This window comes from Rattus norvegicus, chromosome 9 (genome assembly GCF_036323735.1).
Source record: "Rattus norvegicus strain BN/NHsdMcwi chromosome 9, GRCr8, whole genome shotgun sequence".
Classification (NCBI taxonomy): domain Eukaryota; kingdom Metazoa; phylum Chordata; class Mammalia; order Rodentia; family Muridae; genus Rattus; species Rattus norvegicus.
The window spans coordinates 33,072,481-33,096,871 of NC_086027.1; the positions used below are offsets into that span (position 1 = coordinate 33,072,481).

Consider the following 24,391-nt stretch of genomic DNA (forward strand, 5'->3'; position numbering starts at 1 on the left):
ACACACCAGAAAAGCAAGGTCTAGTTTCAAAATCATATTTGATCATGATGCTGGAGGACTTCAAGAAAGACATGAAGAACTCCCTTAGAGAACAAGTAGAAGCCTACAGAGAGGAATCGCAAAAATCCCTGAAAGAATTCCAGGAAAACACAATCAAACAGTTGAAGGAATTAAAAATGGAAATAGAAGCAATCAAGAAAGAACACATGGAAACAACCCTGGATATAGAAAACCAAAAGAAGAGACAAGGAACTGTAGATACAAGCTTCACCAACAGAATACAAGAGATGGAAGAGAGAATCTCAGGAGCAGAAGATTCCATAGAAATCATTGACTCAACTGTCAAGGATAATGTAAAGCGTAAAAAGCTACTGGTCCAAAACATACAGGAAATACAGGACTCAATGAGAAGATCAAACCTAAGGATAATAGGTATAGAAGAGAGTGAAGACTCCCAGCTCAAAGGACCAGTAAATATCTTCAATAAAATCATAGAAGAAAACTTCCCTAACCTAAAAAAAGAGATACCCATAGACATACAAGAAGCCTACAGAACTCCAAATAGATTAGACCAGAAAAGAAACACCTCACGTCACATAATAGTCAAAACACCAAACGCACAAAATAAAGAAAGAATATTGAAAGCAGTAAGGGAAAAAGGTCAAGTAACATATAAAGGCAGACCTATCAGAATTACACCAGACTTTTTGCCAGAAACTATGAAAGCCAGAAGATCCTGGACAGATGTCATACAGACCCTAAGAGAACACAAATGCCAGCCCAGGTTACTGTATCCTGCAAAACTCTCATTTAACATAGATGGAGAAACCAAGATATTCCACGACAAAACCAAATTTACACAATATCTTTCTACAAATCCAGCACTACAAAGGATAATAAATGGTAAAGCTCAACATAAGGAGGCAAGCTATACCCTAGAAGAAGCAAGAAACTAATCGTCTTGGCAACAAAACAAAGAGAAGAAAAGCACACAAACATAACCTCACATCCAAATATGAATAAAAAGGGAAGCAATAATCACTATTCCTTAATATCTCTCAATATCAATGGCCTCAACTCCCCAATAAAAAGACATAGATTAACACACTGGATACGCAACGAGGACCCTGCATTCTGCTGCCTACAGGAAACACACCTCAGAGACAAAGACAGACACTACCTCAGAGTGAAAGGCTGGAAAACAACTTTCCAAGCAAATGGTCAGAAGAAGCAAGCTGGAGTAGCCATTCTAATATCAAATAAAATCAATTTTCAACTAAAATTCATCAAAAAAGATAAGGAAGGACACTTTATATTCATCAAAGGAAAAATCCACCAAGATGAACTCTCAATCCTAAATATCTATGCCCCAAATACAAGGGCAACTACATACGTAAAAGAAACCTTACTAAAGCTCAAAACACACATTGCACCTCACACAATAATAGTAGGAGATTTCAACACCCCACTCTCATCAATGGACAGATCACGGAAACAGAAATTGAACAGAGACGTAGACAGACTAAGAGAAGTCAGGAGCCAAATGGACTTAACAGATATTTATAGAACATTCTACCCTAAAGCAAAAGGATATACCTTCTTCTCAGCTCCTCATGGTACTCTCTCCAAAATTGACCATAGAGTTGGTCAAAAAACGGGCCTCAACAGGTACAGAAAGATAGAAATAATCCCATGCGTGCTATCGGACCACCATGGCCTAAAACTGGTCTTCAATAACAATAAGGGAAGAATGCCCACATATACGTGGAAATTGAACAATGCTCTACTCAATGATAACCTGGTCAAGGAAGAAATAAAGAAAGAAATTAAAAACTTTTTAGAATTTAATGAAAATGAAGGTACAACATACCCAAACTTATGGGACACAATGAAAGCTGTGCTAAGAGGAAAACTCATAGCGCTGAGGGCCTGCAGAAAGAAACAGGAAAGAGCATATGTCAGCAGCTTGACAGCACACCTAAAAGCTCTAGAACAAAAAGAAGCAAATACACCCAGGAGGAGTAGAAGGCAGGAAATAATCAAACTCAGAGCTGAAATCAACCAAGTAGAAACAAAAAGGACCATAGAAAGAATCAACAGAACCAAAAGTTGGTTCTTTGAGAAAATCAACAAGATAGATAAACCCTTAGCCAGACTAACGAGAGGACACAGAGAGTGCGTCCAAATTAACAAAATCAGAAATGAAAAGGGAGAGATAACTACAGATTCAGAGGAAATTCAAAGAATCATCAGATCTTACTATAAAAGCCTATATTCAACAAAACTTGAAAATCTGCAGGAAATGGACAATTTCCTAGACAGATACCAGGTACCGAAGTTAAATCAGGAACAGATAAACCAGTTAAACAACCCCATAACTCCTAAGGTAATAGAAGCACTCATTAAAGTTCTCCCAACCAAAAAGAGCCCAGGTCCAGACGGGTTTAGTGCAGAATTCCATCAGACCTTCATAGAAGACCTCGTACCAATATTATCCAAACTATTCCACAAAATTGAAACAGATGGAGCACTACCAAATTCCTTCTATGAAGCCACAATTACTCTTATACCTAAACGACACAAAGACCCAACAAAGAAAGAGAACTTCAGACCAATTTCCCTTATGAATATCGACGCAAAAATACTCAATAAAATTCTGGCAAACCGAATCCAAGAGCACATCAAAACAATCATCCACCATGATCAAGTAGGCTTCAACCCAGGCATGCAGGGATGGTTTAATATATGGAAAACCATCAACGTGATCCATTATATAAACAAACTGAAAGAACAAAACCACATGATCATTTCATTAGATGCTGAGAAAGCATTTGACAAAATTCAACACCCCTTCATGATAAAAGTCCTGGAAAGAATAGGAATTCAAGGCCCATACCTAAACATAGTAAAAGCCATATACAGCAAACCAGTTGCTAACATTAAACTAAATGGAGAGAAACTTGAAGCAATCCCACTAAAATCAGGGACTAGACAAGGCTGCCCGCTCTCTCCCTACTTATTCAATATAGTTCTTGAAGTTCTAGCCAGAGCAATCAGACAACAAAAGGAGATCAAGGGGATACAGATCGGAAAAGAAGAGGTCAAAATATCACTATTTGCAGATGACATGATAGTATATTTAAGTGATCCCAAAAGTTCCACCAGAGAACTACTAAAGCTGATAAACAACTTCAGCAAAGTGGCTGGGTATAAAATTAACTCAAATAAATCAGTAGCCTTCCTCTACACAAAAGAGAAACAAGCTGAGAAAGAAATTAGGGAAACGACACCCTTCATAATAGACCCAAATAATATAAAGTACCTCGTTGTGACTTTAACCAAGCAAGTAAAAGATCTGTACAATAAGAACTTCAAGACTCTGAAGAAAGAAATTGAAGAAGTCCTCAGAAGATGGAAAGATCTCCCATGCTCATGGATTGGCAGGATTAATATAGTAAAAATGGCCATTTTACCAAAAGCGATCTACAGATTCAATGCAATCCCCATCAAAATACCAATACATTTCTTCAGAGAGTTAAACAGAACAATTTGCAAATTCATCTGGAATAACAAAAAACCCAGGATAGCTAAAACTATCCTCAACAATAAAAGGACTTCAGGGGGAATCACTATCCCTGAACTCAAGCAGTATTACAGAGCAATAGTTATAAAAACTGCATGATATTGGTACAGAGATAGACAAATAGACCAATGGAACAGAATTGAAGACCCAGAAATGAACCCACACACCTATGGGCACTTGATTTTTGACAAAGGAGCCAAAACCATCAAATGGAAAAAAGATAGCATTTTCAGCAAATGGTGCTGGTTTAACTGGAGGTCAACATGTAGAAGAATGCAGATCGATCCATGCTTATCACCCTGTACAAAGCTTAAGTCCAAGTGGATCAAGGACCTCCACATCAAACCAGATACACTCAAACTAATAAAAGAAAAACTAGGGAAGCATCTGGAACACATGGGCACTGGAAAAAATTTCCTGAACAAAACACCAATGGCTTATGCTCTAAGATCAAGAATCGACAAATGGGATCTCATAAAACTGCAAAGCTTCTGTAAGGCAAAGGACACTGTGGTTAGGACAAAACGGCAACCAACAGATTGGGAAAAGATCTTTACCAATCCTACAACAGATAGAGGCCTTATATCCAAAATATACAAAGAACTCAAGAAGTTAGACCGCAGGGAAACAAATAACCCTATTAAAAAATGGGGTTCAGAGCTAAACAAAGAATTCACAGCTGAGGAATGCCGAATGGCTGAGAAACACCTAAAGAAATGTTCAACATCTTTAGTCATAAGGAAAATGCAAATCAAAACAACCCTGAGATTTCACCTCACACCAGTGAGAATGGCTAAGATCAAAAACTCAGGTGACAGCAGATGCTGGCGAGGATGCTGAGAAAGAGGAACACTCCTCCATTGTTGGTGGGATTGCAGACTGGTACAACCATTCTGGAAATCAGTCTGGAGGTTCCTCAGAAAATTGGACATTGAACTGCCTGAGGATACAGCTATACCTCTCTTGGGCATATACCCACAAGATGCCCCAACATATAAAAAGACACGTGCTCCACTATGTTCATCGCAGCCTTATTTATAATAGCCAGAAACTGGAAAGAACCCAGATTCCCTTCAACAGAGGAATGGATACAGAAAATGTGGTACATCTACACAATGGAATATTACTCAGCTATCAAAAACAATGACTTTATGAAATTCGTAGGCAAATGGTTAGAACTGGAAAATATCATCCTGAGTGAGGTAACCCAATCACAGAAAAACACACATGGTATGCACTCATTGATAAGTGGCTATTAACCCAAATGCTTGAATTACCCTAGATGCCTACAACAAATGAAACTCAAGACGGATGATCAAAATGTGAATGCTTCACTCCTTCTTTAAAAGGGGAACAAGAATACCCTTGGCAGGGAATAGAGAGACAAAGATTAAAACAGACACAGAAGGAACACCCATTCAGAGCCTGCCCCACATGTGGCCCATACATATACAGCCACCCAATTAGACAAGATGGATGAAGCAAAGAAGTGCAGACCGACAGGAGCCGGATGTAGATCTCTCCCGAGAGACACAGCCAGAATACAGCAAACACAGAGGCGTATGCCAGCAGCAAACCACTGAACTGAGAATAGGTCCCCTATTGAAGGAATCAGAGAAAGAACTGGAAGAGCTTGAAGGGGCTCGAGACCCCATATGTACAACAATGCCAAGCAACCAGAGCTTCCAGGGACTAAGCCACTACCTAAAGACTATACATGGACTGACCCTGGACTCTGACCTCATAGGTAGCAATGAATATCCTAGTAAGAGCACCAGTGGAAGGGGAAGCCCTGGGTCCTGCTAAGACTGAACCCCCAGTGAACTAGATTGTTGGGGGGAGGGCGGCAAGGGGGGGAGGATGGGGAGGGCAACACCCATAAGGAAGGGGAGGGGGAGGGGGATGTTTGCCCGGAAACCAGGAAAGGGAATAACACTCGAAATCTATATAAGAAATACTCAAGGTAATAAAAAAAAAAAAAAGAATGTTCAGATATCCTGCTTAAGCATAGTCGTATTTCTAACATAATTCGCAACTCTCTTCTGCAGATAGAAATTTCTAATCAAGGAAATGCCAAGAGATAGCACCATTCCTAACCTACAGGCCTTAAGAAGCTTTAGTGGGACAGACTCCTGTTCATGCTTCCATTCCTAGACCGTCACTCTGAAGGATCCCTACCACTGACGAGCAGAGCCTCTGTAAACCACTTAGGGGGTACACGTCCCGAAGGTGATAGCTCTCTACGTGCTGCCCCCAGAAAACTTAGCATGAAGGCATGGAAAACATTCCTATCTCCCCTGAATTATTCTCTGTTATTTAATGGTACTCAAGCATCACCTGCAAGGTATCATCCCTAAGAACTTTCCAGGAGGAGGAGAAGACATTGAGAATGGAATGAAGAGAGTTTAGGAAATGCTGTGTTGGGTAAGAACTCAGCTTCACTCCAGAGTCAAATATTCTCAGCTGCTGCCTTTACTTCAGCATCTTCTTCGTCTTTTTTTGTTTTTTCTTTCTCATTCTTTCTCACGCTCCAATTTCACATTTACAGAATGGGCTCCCTGAATGGAATTTATATTTCATTAACCCAATCAATGCACAATTCTGTTTAGATAGAATCCTAGCAACAGCAAGACTCTATTTGTATATTATAATTGATAGTCACCTAGGAACCACACGCTGCTTGAAAACTATGCCCATTAAGCTTAGACACCAAACACTCGACTTCACCTACAGCTTCCCTTCTGGCCTCTTATCCATGAAATCATTTTGTCAAGTCCATTATCACACTACAGGCTTAGACTAATTGTGTGAATTCCACTCCCTGGCATTACACGGTTTGCAAGGCGTGCTGAGCTCCTCACCACCTGGCCGCCATCACACACAGTCTTCTGAAGAGGATACCTCAGCCTTGTTTTAAATTAATCACTTCCTGCTACTCTGTGCGGATAACTTCTTTCAGCATCAGTGTCCTGTCTTTCACCAGTAAGACCATGTTTAGATGGTGAATCATTGTTGATGTGACGAGAGTGTGTGGATAGAACGTGAAACGGGCTGGAGAGATGGCTCAGTGGTTAAGAGCACTGACTGCTCTTACAGAGGTCCTGAGTTCAAATCCCAGCAACCACATGGTGGCTCACAACCATCTGTGATGAGATCTGAAGTGCTCTTCTGGTGTGTCTAAAGACAGCTACAGTGTACTTATAGATAATAAGTAAATTTTTTAAAAAGAACATGAAACACATACACATAGGCAAATGCAACATATATGGGCGGGTACACATGCAAACACACATGCATATACATGTGCATGAATGCACAAATCAACTTTTGGAAGGCGTATTGATTATATTAGAAGGTGAGACATAAAAGCAGAGACATAACCAAAGGCAGCATAAGATAGATACACACATGAATGCATGCCTGCTTTCTTCTACATGGTAAAAGCTGTCCTGAATATTACATGTTTAGAAGTTTAATTTGAACAAATTGCAGTTTTTATGCATTCAAACATTCACAAGTAACTTTAGCATTTGTGGATACTTCAAGGCCTACATGATGCGAATTACCCCAAGACCTTAAGAAGCCTCAGGCTCCCTTCTCAGGAACATAAATTTACAGTCTCTCAACACTGCTCAACATTTCTCTGTACAAACATCCAGTAGGCTTTCAAAATGGATACCATTTAAGAGTCTTTTGGGTTTGTTTGTTTGCTTGCTTTTTAATTTTATTTTTCTTGGATATTTTATGTATTTACATTTCAAATGTTATCCCCTTTCCCCCCTCTCTTATATCCTCTGCCCCTGTTTCTATGAGGATGCTCCCACCTACCCTTTCCCACCTGAACACCCTGGCATTACCCTACACCGGGGAAACGAGTTTTCACAGGACCAAGGGCTTTACCTCCTATTGATGCTGGACAATACCATCCCCTACTACATATGTGGCTGGAGCCATGGGTCCCTCCATGTGTACTCTTTGGTTAGTGGTTTAGTCCCTGGGAGCTCTGGTGGGGTCTTACTGGTTGATATTGTTGTTCTTCCTATGGGGTTGTAAACCCCTTCAGCTCCTTCAGTCTTTTCTCTAACTCCTCCATTGGGTTCACCTTGTTCAGTCCAATGGTTAGCTGCAACCATCCTCATCTGTATCAGTAGGGCTCTGGCAGAGCCTCTCGGGAGACACCCATATCTGGCTCCTGTCAGCAAGCACTTCTTGGCATCAGCATTAGTGATGTCTCAATACTTCTTGTTCTTACTAGATAGCAACATCATCGACCTCTATGATTATAAGAGATGAAATGCCAAAGAATGCTTGCTAGACGCCATGATGTCATCTGAGCGGCACCAACAGAACATTCCTAGCCTGTGTTATAGAATTCAGATCGCCTTGAATATTGCCTTCATTTTACACCTCAGAAATTTAGATGATTCATTGTAGGAAATGTTGGATATGGCTTTCGACTGATGGGGATATATTCTATTAATAAGCTCTAAATCTGAAATCCTTCGCCAACCTCAGAATCGAATATAAAACTCCTGGGTTAGTAGGCAATGTGAAATGTGAAAACTATCAGTATCCTTATTTCTGAAATAATACTGGCTCCATCTGGTGGTCAAAGTAATAATTTCCAGTTCCATCTATGATTAATAAAAAAAAACTTTAATAGAAAGAAAAAAATGTCATTAGGTACAGATATTGAAGAATTTATAGTATATATCAGTATATAGAACATTAACATTTCTACCTTTTATGAGTCTTTTTCATGGATAATATAAATAATAACTTGGTTTTATATTGCAGTTTAAGAAGAAGCAAAACTATAGTGTAAGAAACAACATAATTCTTTACTTTATGAGAACATGTAATCATCTCAAAATATATTTAATGTATGTTATTGAAAACAACCAAAAACCCATTACTATTTTAATCAACGCATCGTAATTAGAGTCAACCTATTGCCAATTAACATGCAAAACATAGCATAAGCTATTTAGTAATTCAAGAATCCCATGGGATCAATGTTTCATTGCCATTGCTTCTCTGAAGGAAGGATCCGAGAGGCATGAGTGGACTGTTCTTATAAGGGGAAAGTCCACTTTGCTTTGCTTTTTGAAAAGAAAAAAATTATTTATTTTTTATTCTTTAATCCTTTTTTACAGTCGACTTCATCCCCCTCCCGGTCTGCCCTCTTCCCAACCACTCCCCATCTCATACTTCCCTCCCACCCAAACCCACTCCTGTCTCCAAGAGGATGTCCCCACCCCTCCACCCTTACCTCAACCGGCCTCCCCACTCCCTGGGGCCTCAAGTCTCTTCAGGGTTAGGTAGATCTTCCCTCACTGAGTCCAGACCAGGCAGTCCTCTGCCGTACATGTGTCAGGGGCCTCGTATTACCTTGTATATGCTGCCTGGTTGGTGGCTCAGTGTCTGAGAGATCCTGGGGGTCCAGGTTAGTTGAGACTGCTGGTCTTCCTATGGGGTCACCTTCAGCCTCAGCTTCTTCCAGCCTTTCCCTAATTCAACCACAGGGGTCCCCGGCTTCTGTCCATTGGTTGGGTTTAAGTATCTGCATCTGACTCTTCCAGCTGCTTGCTGGGCCTCTCAGAGGGCAGCCATGCTAGGCTCCTGTCTGTAAGCACACACACATCAGTAATAATGCAGGCCTTGGATCCTCCCCTTGAGCTGGATTGTAATTTGGGCCAATCACTGGACCTCCTTTCCCTCAGTCTCTTCTCGATTTTTGTCCCTGCAGCTCCTTCAGACAGGGACAGTTCTGGGTCAGAGTTTTTGATGTGGGATGGCAACCCCATCCCTCTCCTAGATGCCCTGTCTTTCTACTGGAGGTGGACTCTACAAGTTCCCTTCCCCAGAGGGGAGGTGTACCAGAGACCTGGGAGGTGAGAGACTCCTCAGGACTCAAAGGGAGGGACCTTGGATGAAATATAAGTCCTTTTCTATGCAGTAGCCCTTAGCCAGGGTTTTGAGGAAACTCAAGTTTCAAGCTGAGCCTTTTGTGCTGTGTCTGCCTGTCTCTACCTCCTGTCAACATCAGCACCGGGATTAATGACACAGGGGTCAGGTCAGGCATTTATGTTATAGTACAGGAGATTCATACTCAGGTCTGCATGCTTGCCCAGTGGACCATCTCTGCAAACCCCAAGTCAACCTCTCCCACGGTAACGTGTAAAATAACTTTCTTGGATTGCTTCCAAAATTGCTCTACAGAGTAAATAGTAAGTGAAACTTGATTCTTTTTTCTTTTTTCTTTTTTCTTTTTTTTTTTTTTTTTTTTTCGGAGCTAGGGACCGAACCCAGGGCCTTGAGCTTACTAGGCAAGTGCTCTTCCACTGTGCCAAATCCCCAACCCCGTGAAACTTGATTCTTGCTTCTGAAATCCACTCTATGATGATGACAATGATGATGATGACGACGACGATGACGATGATGGCAATCATTTACTTTCTTCCCTTGTAGCTAGCTGGTCCAGTGATGTTTGACAACAGCAGTGCAAACCCCACCACATAGGAAATAGAGCTCTATGTGTGTCTTTACCCAAAGAGTAAACCCAGAAAAATAAACCATGGCTATGAACAAGGTGTGTGCATGCATGGCACCAGAATAAACATAAGCGAGATTTTTATCTGATTGTGTATATAGTGAATTTCAATCCAAGCTCACCTCCTCTTTTTTGCTGTATGAAAATGGACCTAGGAATTTTCCCTTAGGGGTCTGGAGTCATCTTGATAATACAGAGTGCGGGTTGTACAGGAGACGGTAAGGCTGGGTGGTCGTGGTGGTCATTTCCCATGGGCATACTAGCCCCTTCACACTCAGGCCGTTGTTTCTGTGGCTTTAATCCAGGTCTGCATCCTGCCCAGGCCTAACTTCTTTCCTGAAGCAGACCCGGACACAGTCCGAGCGATCAGTCTTCCCATCCTCTGAACAGTGGGGATTGGTTCAAGGAGGATAAACGAAACTTTCTGCTGGGACTTTAGAGACATTTAAGCCTGGCGTCAAGCTGTTAAGACATAACCATGAACTGCTAACCACTGCATTTGCCAATGCGTATGAGAAAACTGTGTGCCAAAATGGGAAACATACAAAGGCAGAACTGAGAGGGTGGGACAGGGCGGGGCGGGGTAGGGCAGGGAGGGGCGGGACGGGGGTGGGGGATTTCTAATGATGTCATTTGGTGACCTGCCTGCCTCAGGCTTCAGATACCTAAAGTTTTTAAAGTGATTCTGTTGCTTGTGACCATTGTAGTTCTGTACTATAATTATGAGCGCCGTTATCTTACTGAGACACATAGGTCACAGGCCTAAGCAGTTCATTGATAGCTAGCGTCAAAGTCCAGGGGACAGGGGACTGTCATTCAGATAATGTACCGAGAACCAGGTTGTACTGTGTAAGCAGTGTTCCATGTTGGACAATGGGTCTCGAAGCAATCAAACCCAAAGAGCGCTTCAGTGAAGGTAGAGATCCTTCCACGGTCAATAACACAGCTACCCCACTCTGACAGTTCTTCAAACATCGTGAACAAACACGGGATCTAAAATAGTCGGACTAATTTGTACTGCTTGCTACTGGCACTTCCTTTCCAATCTTTTAACTCCTGTCGCTTATTCTTTCATCGGCCACAAATGGCACTGAAATAGGAACCAGCGGCCCCAATCTAGCTTTGGTTTCCACCAGATCAAAGCCCTAGTGTGGCTAATTAACAGTTAGGGTTTTCCACATCCCTTCATGGCTTGCTTGCAACATTAGCATTCAGCCCTCGCTGAGAGGTCTCATGCCACATAATGTGATTGATTAAAGAATATTTTTTATTTCATCACTGTCTCTATTTTTTTTTCTAGTCCGCTTGTCACCTGTCCCTGGGTCTGTGAGAGGTTTGTATAAAACAGTAAAAAGCCTATCTTAAGAGAAACACAATGTGTGACATCATGACAAAAGCCAGAAAATTGTGTGTTCCTATGAACACGTCACTCTTCCTTTGGGTGGGTCCCTGCTTTGCTTGGGAGAGTGACAGACAGAAGGGCCTGGCGTTTGTCAGTTTATGTCACAACCATGGCATTTAAACACAGACCTCTTTGTAGGTTTTTGTTTCTAGCCAAAATTTTTGGGAATTGTGCCAAATACATATCGACTCAAATAAGCGCGAAAGATCGGTCCCTTGAAGTCAAATATTGTTTAATTGTAACAAATTGCTTCTGTTGGATTTATGATGTTTTTAGATGTTGAATTATTTTCTTCTATATGCCTATTTCTATTTATCATAAGTCATTTTTGTCCCCTTGTACATAAATGGAAAACTCAATGCCAGTGTATTTAAAAATTCTATATGAATACACTTTTCCTTATTCTTTTCTTTTTTCTTTTCATTCATTCTTCTCCCATACAATACATCCTGGACCCAGCCCCCACCCCCCGCCCCCTGCCTCCTCTTTCCCCCTGGATCCACTGCTTCTCCAGTCCCCTTCAGAAAAGAGAAGTCTTCCCGGGGATGTCAACCGAACATGGTGTAACAAGATGAAATACAACTAGGCACATGCCTTTATATCAAGGCTGGATGAAGACAGTAGGAGAAAAAAGGATCCCAAAAGCAGGCAAAAGAGTCAGAGAAACCTCCATTCCCGCTGCTAGGAATCCCACAAACACACCAAGTTAAACAACCCCAGTCTATATGCAAAGGGTGTAACTCAGGCTCATGAGGGTCTGTGACTGTCCCTATAAGCCTACCTAGTTCATTCTGTGGGCTGTGTTTTCCTGGTTTTTTTATTTTCCTACTGCTTTGGCTCCTACAATCCTTTCTCCTCTCTTCCACGGGGCTCCCCATGTTTTGTCTAATGTTTGAGCGTGGTTTTCTGCATCTGCTCCCATCAGTAGCTAGAGGAAGCCTCTCTGATGATGGTTGGGCTAGGCTCTGATCTATGAGTACAGCAGATATCAATAGCAATCAACCTGTTCCACAGGCTGCTTTTTGTCAGTTGTGTTTGGTTCTACCCTAAGTCTCTGAGCCTGAAATGGACCTCACCATGTACCCCAGGATAATCTTAAGGTCCTGGATGAGGATAAGTCTTTGGACTCAACCTCTGTTTACTTTTGGATTTTGGAAATAGAATGTCACTCATCCAGGCTGACTCGGAACTCACGTTCTAGCCAAGGTTTCCCTCAAACTCAGCAATCCTCCTGCCTCAGGTTCTTGGGCACTGTGATTCAAGTACAAGACACCATGCCAATGATCTGCAGGGTGTCTTCTGCCATAGTTAACGGCAGCCAGGTGCTGATATTAAAGCATGACCCCTGAAATTATCAGGATGAAGCAACATACACAGCTGTGAAGGGCAGTCACTCCAGAGTTGGAGGCAGGAAGACCATGAGTTCAAAGCCAGCCCACAAAAGTTCCAGGTCTGTCTGATTTACATGGCAAGATCCTGTCTCCAGATTTAAAAACAAAAATGAAACTAAGAATTGTGTGGGAAAGTAGAAAGAAAGGAAAGAAGCCAATTACAGAAATCCCAAGATACATGTATTTTTTAATTTTTTTATTAATACATTACACTCCACTCTGCAGCCTCTTCTCCCCTTCTCCCCCAACACACGTCCCCTCTCCCCTAAACTCACTGCTGCTCTATCTCCCTTCATAAAAGAGCAGGCTTCCCAATTACGTCAAACAAACGAGCCATAATAAGATGTAATAAGTCTAGGCACAAACCCCCATGTCAAGGCTGGACCAGGCAACCCAGTAGGAGGAAAAGGGTCCCAAGAGGAGACAGAAGAGTCAGAGACAGCCTTTCTTTCACTCTCAGGATGTCCACAAGAACACCAAGCCACATACCCATCGTGTATGTGCAGAGGAACTGGCACAGATGTATGCAGGATCAGAGACTATTGATTTAATCCATGTGATCCCTTATGAGCACCGTTTAGTTGATTCTGTGGGCCATGTTCTTGTGGTGTCCTTGAAGGGTTATATATAGGCTAATTACAGTTATCAGAATTATAAGTAGAAGGGAGGGCTAGAAATTGCCTCCATATGTCCTGGTAAAAGAGAATAACCAGGAAAAAAGAAAGCAAAGAGAGTAACCATCAACTGAGAATAGCCCTAGCATTTGATCATCCTCAGCCTGGACTCAGTGAATACAGTAAACTCCAGAGGTGCCTGTCTACTGTAGAAGCCCAGAACTCGGAAGCTATAGCTGTTGACTTGATATATTCAGTTTCATCTCTCAGAGCGATGAATGCTTAGGAGGTCTTGAAAGCCGCTCATCTTCGGAAGATCTTGATGCTATGTTTCCCTCCCAGATTCCCAATATATTTGGAAGGCAACACCTATCTTGGGCATTACATGTCTCAGAAGGTATAATATGAAAAGTGTTCAGGACAATGTGAGTACCTGCCCCGCCCACGAACTGTTTTGTAACTTAGAAAAGAAACACTGCCAAACTCATTCTCCAAAGTTCTACCTCAGGGGCTGGGGATTTAGCTCAGTGGTAGAGCGCTTACCTAGGAAGCGCAAGGCCCTGGGTTCGGTCCCCAGCTCCGAAAAAAAAAAAAAAAAAAGAACCAAAGTTCCACCTCAGCATACATCAAAATATAGTAGGAATGCAAAGAGGAGGAGGAGGGGAGGAGAGGTGGGGAAGAAAAGGGGAAGGAGGAGGGTAAAGGGAGAAGGGGGAGGAGGAGGGGAGGGGGATGATGAGGAAGAGGAGGAGGAAGATGATGATAACTGTATAAGGGAAAGACTATGAGATCTCAACCCCACATAAAGAGCTATAGGCAACTAGGAAATGGTGATAATGGGAGAAATTGTGTTCTCTAGGGAAGTGCACACTAAATTGGGTATCCAATACCAAGCGGTCCTTCCTAAAAATATACATATAAGTAACATCACTCAGGCTGAGAATTTTATAGTTAGGAATATTTATATCTATACATATACATATAGACTAGATATATATCTAGATATATATATATAGATGCATAGATGTATGTGATATATACATTATATACATTATATATACAATATATACCACACACATATATTTTTATACACACACACACACACACACACACACACACACTAACAACATCTAATGCAAAAAAAAAGGCCATGAATTTGAAAGTGAGCAAGGAGAGGTATATGGGAAGGTTTACAAAGAGAAGGGAAAGTAAAGGAGAAAATTATGTAATAATCTCAAAAAAAACAAATTTATTTTTAAAAAGAAGAAAACTATAGTCCAATTTCTATGGTAAACATAGAAATTTTTTTCAAAAAAGTTCTTGGAAACTAAATTCAAGAACACATGAAGCTAATCATATACTATGGTTTAGTTGCAAATATGCTATGATTATACAACATATATACATGGAAAACATTCAGTGCAGCACATAGACATAAGGAAAGAAACTGTATGGTATTGTCTTAGTTCTACTTCTCTTGCTATGATAAAGCACTGCACTTTATAAAAGACAGTGTTTAATTTACCTCATTGTTTCAGAGCATTAGAGTCCCCGGTGACAGAGTGAAGAAACAATTTCATGCCCAGCTCCATGCCTCCTGATCCTTCCAGAAAAGTTCAACTGGGAACCAAATATTGAATATGAGCCTATGGGGACCATTTCTCATTCAAAGCACCACAAGCCTGTTATTATTGACATTAAGATCTGTTTCTTGGAGCATGTGTCCTTATCACATGTTGGAGCATCTTTTGGGTATATGCCCAAGAGAGGTATAGCTGGGTCCTCAGGTTTGTTCATAGCAGCCTTATTTATAATAGCCAGAAACTGGAAAGAACCCAGATGCCCTTCAACAGATGAATGGATACAGGAAATGTAGGACATCTACACAGTGGAACACTACCCAACTATTAAAAACAACGACTCCACGAAGTTCACAAGCAAATGGATGGATCTAGAAAATATCCTGAGTGAGGTAACTCAATCACAAAAGAACACACATGATATGTACTCACTGATACATGTATATTAGGCAAAGAGTTTGGAATACTTGTGATACAATTCACGGACCGCATGAAGCTCAAGAGGAAGGAAGAACAAAGTGTGAATGCTTCAGTCCTACTTAGAAGGGGGAACAAAATAGTCAAGGGTAGTAGAGGGTGGTAGGGACTTGGGAGAAAGAGAAGGGGAGGGGGAAAGGGGCAGGATCAGGTATGGGAGGAGATGGGGGAGATGTACAGAGGGTCAGGAAATTGAACAGAGGTTGTAGCAATGGGGGACAGGGAACTGGGGGTAGCAACCAGAAAGTCCCAGATGCCAGGAAAGCAAGAGCCTCCCAAGTCCCCATGGGGATGACATGAGCGAAATACCCCACAAAGGGGAGGGGAAACCTGTCGAGACCATATCCAGAGGCTAGGCATGACCCTCAGTTGAGGACTGGGGTCACCCACACTCTCCAAAGTTATAACCCAGAATTGCTCCTGTCTAAAGGAAATACAGGGACAAAGAGTGGAGCAGAGACTGGAGGAAAGGCCATCCAGAGTCTGCCCCACCTGGGGATCCATCTCATATGCAGACACCAAACCCAGACACTATTGCAGATGCCAAGAAGTGCTTGCTGGCAAGAGCCTGTTATAGCTGTGCCCTGAGAGGCTCTACCAGAGTATTGATAAATACAGAGGTGGCTGCTCAAAGTCAACCACCAAACTGATCACATGTACCCCAATGGAGGAGTTAGGAGAAGAACTGAAGGAGTTGAAGGGGGCTTATCTTGCATCAGTGGGAGGGGAGGCCCTTGGTCCTGTGAAGGCTTGATGTAGAGGAATGCCAGGGCGGTGAGGCAGGAATGGGTGGGTGGGTAGGGGAGTAGCACCCTTATAGAAGCAGGGTAAGGGAGGATGGGATAGGGGATTTGCAGAGGAGAAACGGGGAAAGAGGATAACATTTGAAATGTAAATAAATAAAATACCCTACACACACACACACACACACACACACACACACACACACACACTTAGTTGAAAATGAATCTGTTTGTATCAACTAACATGAAAAAAAATAATCTGTTTCTTGAAAGCAATCAAAAAGAAGCATCCTGGACTCCAATACAATTTGTGTTTGTGTTTTTTGATAGAGTGACTAAGCCACCTAGAATCCAGAATTACTATTGAAAGGTATGAATCCTTTCTTCTTCTTGCTGAAGCCTTTCTCTTCCAGCCACAGTGTTCCCTCCAGCATTTTCATTAGGGCCGGCTTGGTGGCCATATTTCCTTTATCTTGATTTTTGTCAAAAAGTTTTGCTTCTCTGAAAACACAAACAAAAAGAAAAAAACAGAATATTTCAGTTATCTAGAGCTGGGCTGGCAGTTATGTATCTCCCAGTCTGAAATTTGTCATTCTAAGCCATTGTAAGGTTTCAGCTGAAAAGTCAGTTGCGATTCTGATGGCCCTGCTCTTTCTCTCTTCGGGCTTTTAAATACTTTCTTTGCTCCTGTACTTTCAGGGTTGTGACAGTAACGTGCCACAGAGAGTTCCTTCCTGACTGATCTGATTTGTGTTCTATGTATGGGAATAAAATTCCCTTTCCCAAGATTTGGGGAATTTTCTCTTAGGGTTTTATTGTAAATAATGTCTATTCTTTGGGCATGAAATTTTTCTTTTCCTTGTGCGTGAATCATGGAACCCCAAAGTCCCTGCATGCTCCGTTCATATACTTCAAACTTTAGCATTAACTTCAGTTGAATGGTCCAGTTCCTCTACTTTGACAGCAAACAAACCATGACACTCTGTCTTCCACATAACCCACTATTGTTGAGGGTTTCTACTGAACTTTTTGTAACTTGGTGAGCCTCCAGAACCACTTTCCACATTGCACTCAACACAATGGAAACATATAATTCTGAAAACTAGTATTTTAAACATTATCTTCTGCTTCTTGAGATTATAACATAATTGCATCTTTCCCATTTTATCCCCCCTCCCATGCAACCATCTTACTCTTTCACAAACTCAGGGCCTAATTGTTGATATATATATGTATATATATATATATATATATATATATATATATACACATATGTATGTGTATATATGTATATATGCATATAGATAGATAGATATAGATATTCTTATATACATGTATATATCTGAATACAACCTGCTCAGTATGTATAATTCTAATTGCTACTTGAACTATTATATTTTTATCTCCACAATTTCTATTTGGTCCCTCACCAATATTTTTTAATCTCTTCATTGAATTCTATACCGTGAATTGACTTCCTTATTTTATTTAAATATTTGTATTCTCTCAGGTGATATTGTGTCCCCTCAGACGGGTTTAAGCATATTTACAAATATACTTCTTAATTCTATGTATGTATTTTTATAGAAGTCGCTTTCATCCATGGCTATTACTATCAGATTGATCGTTTTTGGTAGTAACCTATTGTCATTGTTTCTCATGTTCTCTTACGTCTTGGGACTGAGAGCTACCTATCTGGGGTTAGGTTATCGTTGAAGACATTTTTCTCTGTTGTTGTTGCTCTTATTCCTTTAATTTGGGCTATCTCTGTTTTCAGTGGAAGTGTTTGCAAGGTTGAGGAGAGATAAGGTTGTAGAAGGGTCATGGTGATGTTTTCCTCCATGACACCAGTGTTCTGAACACCAGGCTCTATTCCTAGCCCAGCCCTATAGATTTAGAACTCAGCAACATTACTATCCACTGGTTAATACACTGCTCATAACAGTAAGAGTTGCCTACGATAAAAGAGAGACATTTGTTAGGCACTGATTGTTTTAGAAGCAGAGACTTGATAGTACCAGGTATCCTAATACATCATTTAATGTGGGCATGAGTGTAAAAGAAAAGAAAATATACATAAGTATTAACAGCAAGAGTAGCCATTTGTATTCAGCTGCTAGGTAGGAATAATAAAAGTGAAGAAAAATTTAGAAGGGAGGGGAGTTATGGGAGTTTTGGTTAATATAAGACTAAAAAAGCAAGGAACAGAAAGAGATACTCAGATATTGAAAGTCATGTTAGCCTCTGGGCTTTTACAGAAGTACCAGGAAGAGGATAGGCTATAGTGTATGAGAAAAGAAAGAAGAAAATAGAAGGAAGGGAAAAAACAGAAATAAAATGCTGTGTTAAAAGGCATGAACAGTAGCAGACAGACAATGCTACCTTGCTACATTGGCCTCAGGCATTATATAGGTAACATATACAGGAATAGCTCAGGGAGACTGAGAGCTGGGTGGCAATATATGATAATTAAATCACTAGCCCATGTGTTGGCTTGCTTCTCCAAGATGCTACAGTTCTGTGGTGTTGTCTTCCTAAACTTGTTCCGTGTTGATTTTTACCAGTCCCATTGTTCCTGGAACTCCCAGCTTTGCTTTCGTGTGAACTTTTTTGCAAGGCGTGGGGGAGGTTGGCTTAGTTCAGTGAGCTCAGATAACTGAGACGAACTCTGTTATGTGGGCATATAGCAAAGATAGATGGGTGGATAGATAGATGATAGATAGATAGATAGATAGATAGATAGATAGATAGATAGATAGATAGGAAATAGAAGAGATAGATAGATAGATAGATAGATAGATAGATAGATAGATAGATAGAATATAGATAGACAGACAGATAGATAGGAAATAGAAGATAGATGATAGATAGATAGATAGATAGATAGATAGATAGATAGATAGATAGATAGAATATAGATAGACAGACAGATAGATAGGAAATAGAAGAAAGATGATAGATAGATAGATAGATAGATAGATAGATAGATAGATAGATAGATAGATAGATAGATGATTGATAGATAAATAGATGGTCATGTAGTTGTAAAATTATAAAAATAAATCAGTCTTTTTACCTGCTCTTGGTCCGGCAACAAAGTGACCTAAGATATCTACTAGACATCTTAAGTCTCAGTCAGCAAAGCATCTCACCCGCTTTGCTCCATCCCATAACACAGTGCCAAAGGCCTCTCTCTCTCTGAGCCTGACAGCAATCTCTCTACCTATCTAGTTTCTAAGGGAGGTTTCCATGCCAGAGACACACATCCCAACTCGAGGCGGCCCAAACTAGCCGCCGCACACTCTCTGAAACTTAAATCACCACATGAAAGAACACACAACACAATAACCTCTGATCCAATTGATAAGATATAATTGCCCACCTAGACATACAAAGCCCTGTACACATCCATCCCTTAAGAACATTCATAACAACCTGTAAAGGTACAGTGTGGAATCTTAACCTCCCCCTCCATGTTCTCTCCAACACAGCTTCTCTGCAGTCTTCCCCCTCTTGTTCTTTTCGTCCCAGTCTCCTCCCCCTTCCCTCAAACTTTTCTTCCGCCCATCCTTCCTTCTTGTCCAATGACAGGCCTTGTTCTATCCTGTATCTGCCTCACCTGTATGACCATCCTGCATTGTCAAATGATAGATAGATAGATAGATAGATAGATAGATAGATAGATAGACAGACAGACAGACAGATATCCACTTTTAGTGTTTGAGATAGGTTTTCTCATTGAACCTAAACATTATCAGAATGGGTGGCCAATGATCTTTAGGCACCCTGCAGTCTCCACATCCTTACCTAGCATGGGGCCACAAGTGTACTCTTTTAATTCTGAGAATTCTGGGGGTCTCCACTAAGAGCTCCATGTGCAGCAGGTGCCTTACCTAGAAAGCCCTCTCCACATTTCCAGGGGGTTTCTAACTGTTCTGGCCCCCGCTGAAAAAAACTCTATCCTAGGACTTCCAGGCTTCCCTTCTCTCATTCCAGAGATATTTCCCCTCCTCACCACCTTTCTATATCTTAACAAAAGCAGCTACCCATTTACATATTTTAGCCCACTCTGTGAGATTTTATTTAAGGCACACTTTTCAACCTTAAGATGCTAAGTTATTCCCCTGCACCTCAGGTAGCCTTTGTGCAGTGTGCGTTTTGAGCATCACTTAATAATGCCCCCCAAAACCCTAAGTTGAATTCACTGTGTCTATTTTACCAAAAGGAGGAAAATAAGATTTTAAAAGGCGGTTTGTGGGAGGAAAAGAGGAAAAAGGAGTGGGGAGAGCTGAGTTTTGAAATCGTTAAGCAGCCTGCTTCCAGCAAGTTCTGAGGAAGGGCAGTGATGCAGGAGTGCAGTGACAATTTTGGAAAATTTGTTTCTTAAAAAAAAAAAAACCAACAGAGAAATATTAGGAGAAAGCGTTTTCATTTTAATCCCAGGTGTGGGGATATAGGGCTTCTTAGAACTGTCCACAGCAGCTGACTATGATTTGCCTCATGCAAAACCAAAGAGGCATGGTTTTGCCAGCCTGCTGCAGATAATTTCTGCAACTGTTTGACGTTTAGAATTCCAGGAACATTCTAGAAGGGCCCCACAAGCAGAGTTGCTGATTGTTGGCCATTGAGGAATTGTTTGTGGTTTGTTAGTTGTGTTCAAAGAAGAAACAAAAGGAAAGAAGTTAGACTCAAGGATCTCTATCTCTTTCTCCTCTTTCTTTCTTTCTCTCCTATCTAGTGACGGGGGTGAAACTGGGGGAATAAAAGGGAAGGGGGAAAGAAAAATCCACAAAACACCAAAGCCCAGATACACAGTAGTCTTGAAAGAAGAGAGGCTGAAGGGATTTGATAGGAAAACAAACTCTAGTAATTTCTAAGAAGGGGTGCGAGCCAAAACTCTGGGCAGAGCAATGAGGAGGAAGAAAGATGTCTGCTTCGCTCCCAGAAGAGGCAGGAGGGACATGTGAGTTCTGGGGAAAGCTATGCCAGTCTGAAAAAAAAAATCAGGGAATGTTCAGAAAAGTGGAAACAATGTGGAGTTGTGCTGATGGCTGTCCAAGAGTTCCAGACGGTGGGAGGTTTTCAGAAGCTGAGTGGAGGTAAGGAATGAGGTCAGAAGGAGGTGAAGAACAGCCAGTCCCAGTGGTCGCTGAATGAACAGAAATGTGGGGGTTGCAAGACTTTTCCTGATTATTCTATGGGTACCAAGAGAGGAATTCTATTAAGCTTTGGTTACCAAAAGAGGAATAAAGGACCTTGGAAAACCCAGACAATTAGGATTTCCACTTGACACTTAGTGATTGGATAATTGAGTCTATAGAAGTTCATCTCCTGGTGCAAACAAAAGTTGATCTTAGAAAATATTGATCTAAATGGTAAGATAAGTAACTCTCAACCCCCTTTCGAATTTTCCTTGGTATGAGTTTATGTCTGAGTCTAATTATCTTTTGGCCCTGTAGGTTTTGTCGTATAAAATAACACCAAGAGGCCATCTTGTAATGGAGGGAGAAAGAAAGGACGTCTGTCCAGTGGCATTCTAACAGGTAAGGCCCAGTGGTTTGGTCAAAAGAGCTGGAAGAGATGATGTTAAGGCTTACGTCAGTCACGGTGAGGTGACATGCATAGCTATGTTGATGGGACATGGTATATAGGACTGACTGTTCAGCATCTCGCTGGCCCCTACTTGGTGAAAAGTTTGACAACATTGAACCCTCAAAATCTTCCCCTTCTCTGACTTCCAAGAAGAATATTTTATTACCAAAGAGGAATTAAGACTGTTAATTGATGTAGGATTATAAGAGGAGACAACAGAAGGTGACCTGAAAATGCTAAAGAGCTGTCAGAGAAAATAAATACTTGGATGTAGCTGCATGGTAAACAGGAAAAGTAGATGAGCTGAAAATGTGGCTTTCAAGGTTCACCTGTGTGTACCCCGTATTGTTCCCTGATGTTCAGTAACTGCAAGAAAATGATGTCAATCGTTTTGAAGCATTTCTGGCCACTGGCAATGTTCTTCCAGTGAGACACAAAGCTCTGGCCAGGCCACATGGATTGTGGCTTTGCTGAATGTCTGTGTCTTGGGAGGAAAAGCTCCTTGAAGCAGAAGGATGGCACTTAAGTACAGACATCTTATGCATCCGATGTGCACATTCAGATTTTGCGTGGTCAGGGTCAAACAGGAACTTATACAAAACAAACAAATAACGACACCATGGGGTAAATTTGTGCACTAAAGGAGGTAGGCTGAGCCCTGTGAGACTCACCGCTGGCTGATGACACGCACAGAAAGAAGGAAGACATAGTAAATAAGGGTAATAAGAACTGTAATCTCGTAGGAAGGAAGCCAGTGAAGAATGTTCTAACAACAAAGGGAAAGTAAAATAATTTGAGTCTTAAGTAACCTCAAACCACACAGCACAGGATTAGCATGCGTGACTAGACCTTTGGTGGGTGTCTGGGGGAACATCTCCTGGGAAACTCCTGTTAAAGACAGCTGCTGACTCTGCTAAAGAAGCTATTTCTTGGCTATAGTGGTCTTGAGTTCTCAGTGAGTACACGAAGGATATTGTCTGCAAAGGGGAAAGCAATTGTAAGAAGGAGTTTCCAAAAATGTCCTCCTTTTGTTAAATGCATCTTGGGGATGAGTAAGAAAGTAACGGTTGAGGCTTAGTAGTGATGTGTTTGTGTGTCAAGTTGATAAGGGGTCAATTGTCCTGGCTGGTTTTGTGTGTCAACTTGACACAAGCTGGGGTTATCACAGAAAAGGAGCCTCAGTTGTGGAAATGCCTTCATGAGACCCAGCTGTAAGGCATTGTCTCAACTAATGGTCAAGGGGGAAGGACCCAGCCCATGGTGGGTGGTGCTGTCCCTGGGCTGGTAGTTTGGGGTTCTATAAGAAAGCAAGCTGAGCAAGCAAGAAGAATCAAGCCAGTAAGAAACATCCCTCCATGGCCTCTGCATTAGCTCCTGCTTCCTGACCCGCTTGAGTTCCAGTCCTGACTTCCTTTGGTGATGAACAGCAATGTGGAAGTGTAAGCTGAATAAACCCTTTCCTCCCCAATTTACTTTTTGGTCATAGTGTTTGTGCAGGAATAGAAACCCTGACTAAGACGATAGATAGATAGATAGATAGATAGATAGATAGATAGATAGATAGATAGATAGATAGATAGATAGATGTAAACACATAAGCAGTATCCCAGAATAATTAAAACCTGATTTTGAAGAAATGGTATACAGTGATTAAAGAAAGTTTCTTTAATTAAAACTAAAAATGTTGAAAACACCAGTGTGTTTGTCAGCAGTTAGCGATTAACTTCCAGTGCAGGACTTCAGAATAAAATAATAGATTAGAAACTGTCTCTGTGCAACCCAGCGAAAGAAAAAGGTAGAACAGAAAACAAGAGCCTAACCCTGTGAAAGGAGTCGAAGAGAAAAGCAGTAACCCAGGTGTCACCGTCCACAGAAAAGTATCCAGAAGCCACCTGCATCCCTATCACACCAAGCTCCACAGGCAGAAGAGATACCACTTGTGGCTTCTCAAAAAGCTCTCCTGGATGAGGGCCCTGCACAAACAGCTATCTGGAGAGAGCCTGACCGGATGTGAATGCACGGTATGTAAAAAGATGCATAGAACAGGGCGGCAGGAAAGCCTGAGTGTGAGGCTCTCCGGCAGCATCCTGGAGTAAATAGCAGGAAAAGGAACTGCCGGGACCATTGCTTGGATCCATGACTACACAAGAAAGGGTGGGGGGAAAGTCAGTCTCTTCAAACAATGCTAATAAATGTGGTGTCCGGGAAAGGAAAGCCCAGATAAGGTGGACCTTCCTCACAGTCTCCGTCACGTGAAACCCCACATGGGACTCATGAACCCCCAAACAACAGAAAGGAAGTTGTAACTGACAAGTGGGAGGGGCATGTCTAAGACTAGGAAATTCCAGCAGAACAGAGGTCCCACACAGAATCCTCTTGTAACAAGAGGGACTCGGGTGTGTTGCACTTAAATAGTGTGAGTTACTAACGCTAAGCCTTCACCCCGCCTACAGGCA

The 24,391-nt window shown here is 41.5% G+C and overlaps 2 long non-coding RNA genes across 4 annotated transcripts in view; one reads left to right on the forward strand and one right to left on the reverse strand.

The window, feature by feature from the left end:
* LOC120094650 (uncharacterized) overlaps positions 1–24,391 on the forward strand; it is a 97,520-nt gene that overhangs the window by 24,604 nt on the left and 48,525 nt on the right. For both annotated transcript variants that reach the window (XR_005489067.2, XR_005489069.2), the window contains 2 exons: positions 21,803–21,886; positions 23,809–23,956. This is a non-coding gene — a long non-coding RNA (uncharacterized LOC120094650). The remainder of the gene's footprint in view (positions 1–21,802; positions 21,887–23,808; positions 23,957–24,391) is intronic.
* Positions 1–24,391, reverse strand: part of LOC120094649 (uncharacterized) — a 51,261-nt gene that overhangs the window by 13,291 nt on the left and 13,579 nt on the right. The gene's annotated exons all lie outside the window — the stretch shown is intronic.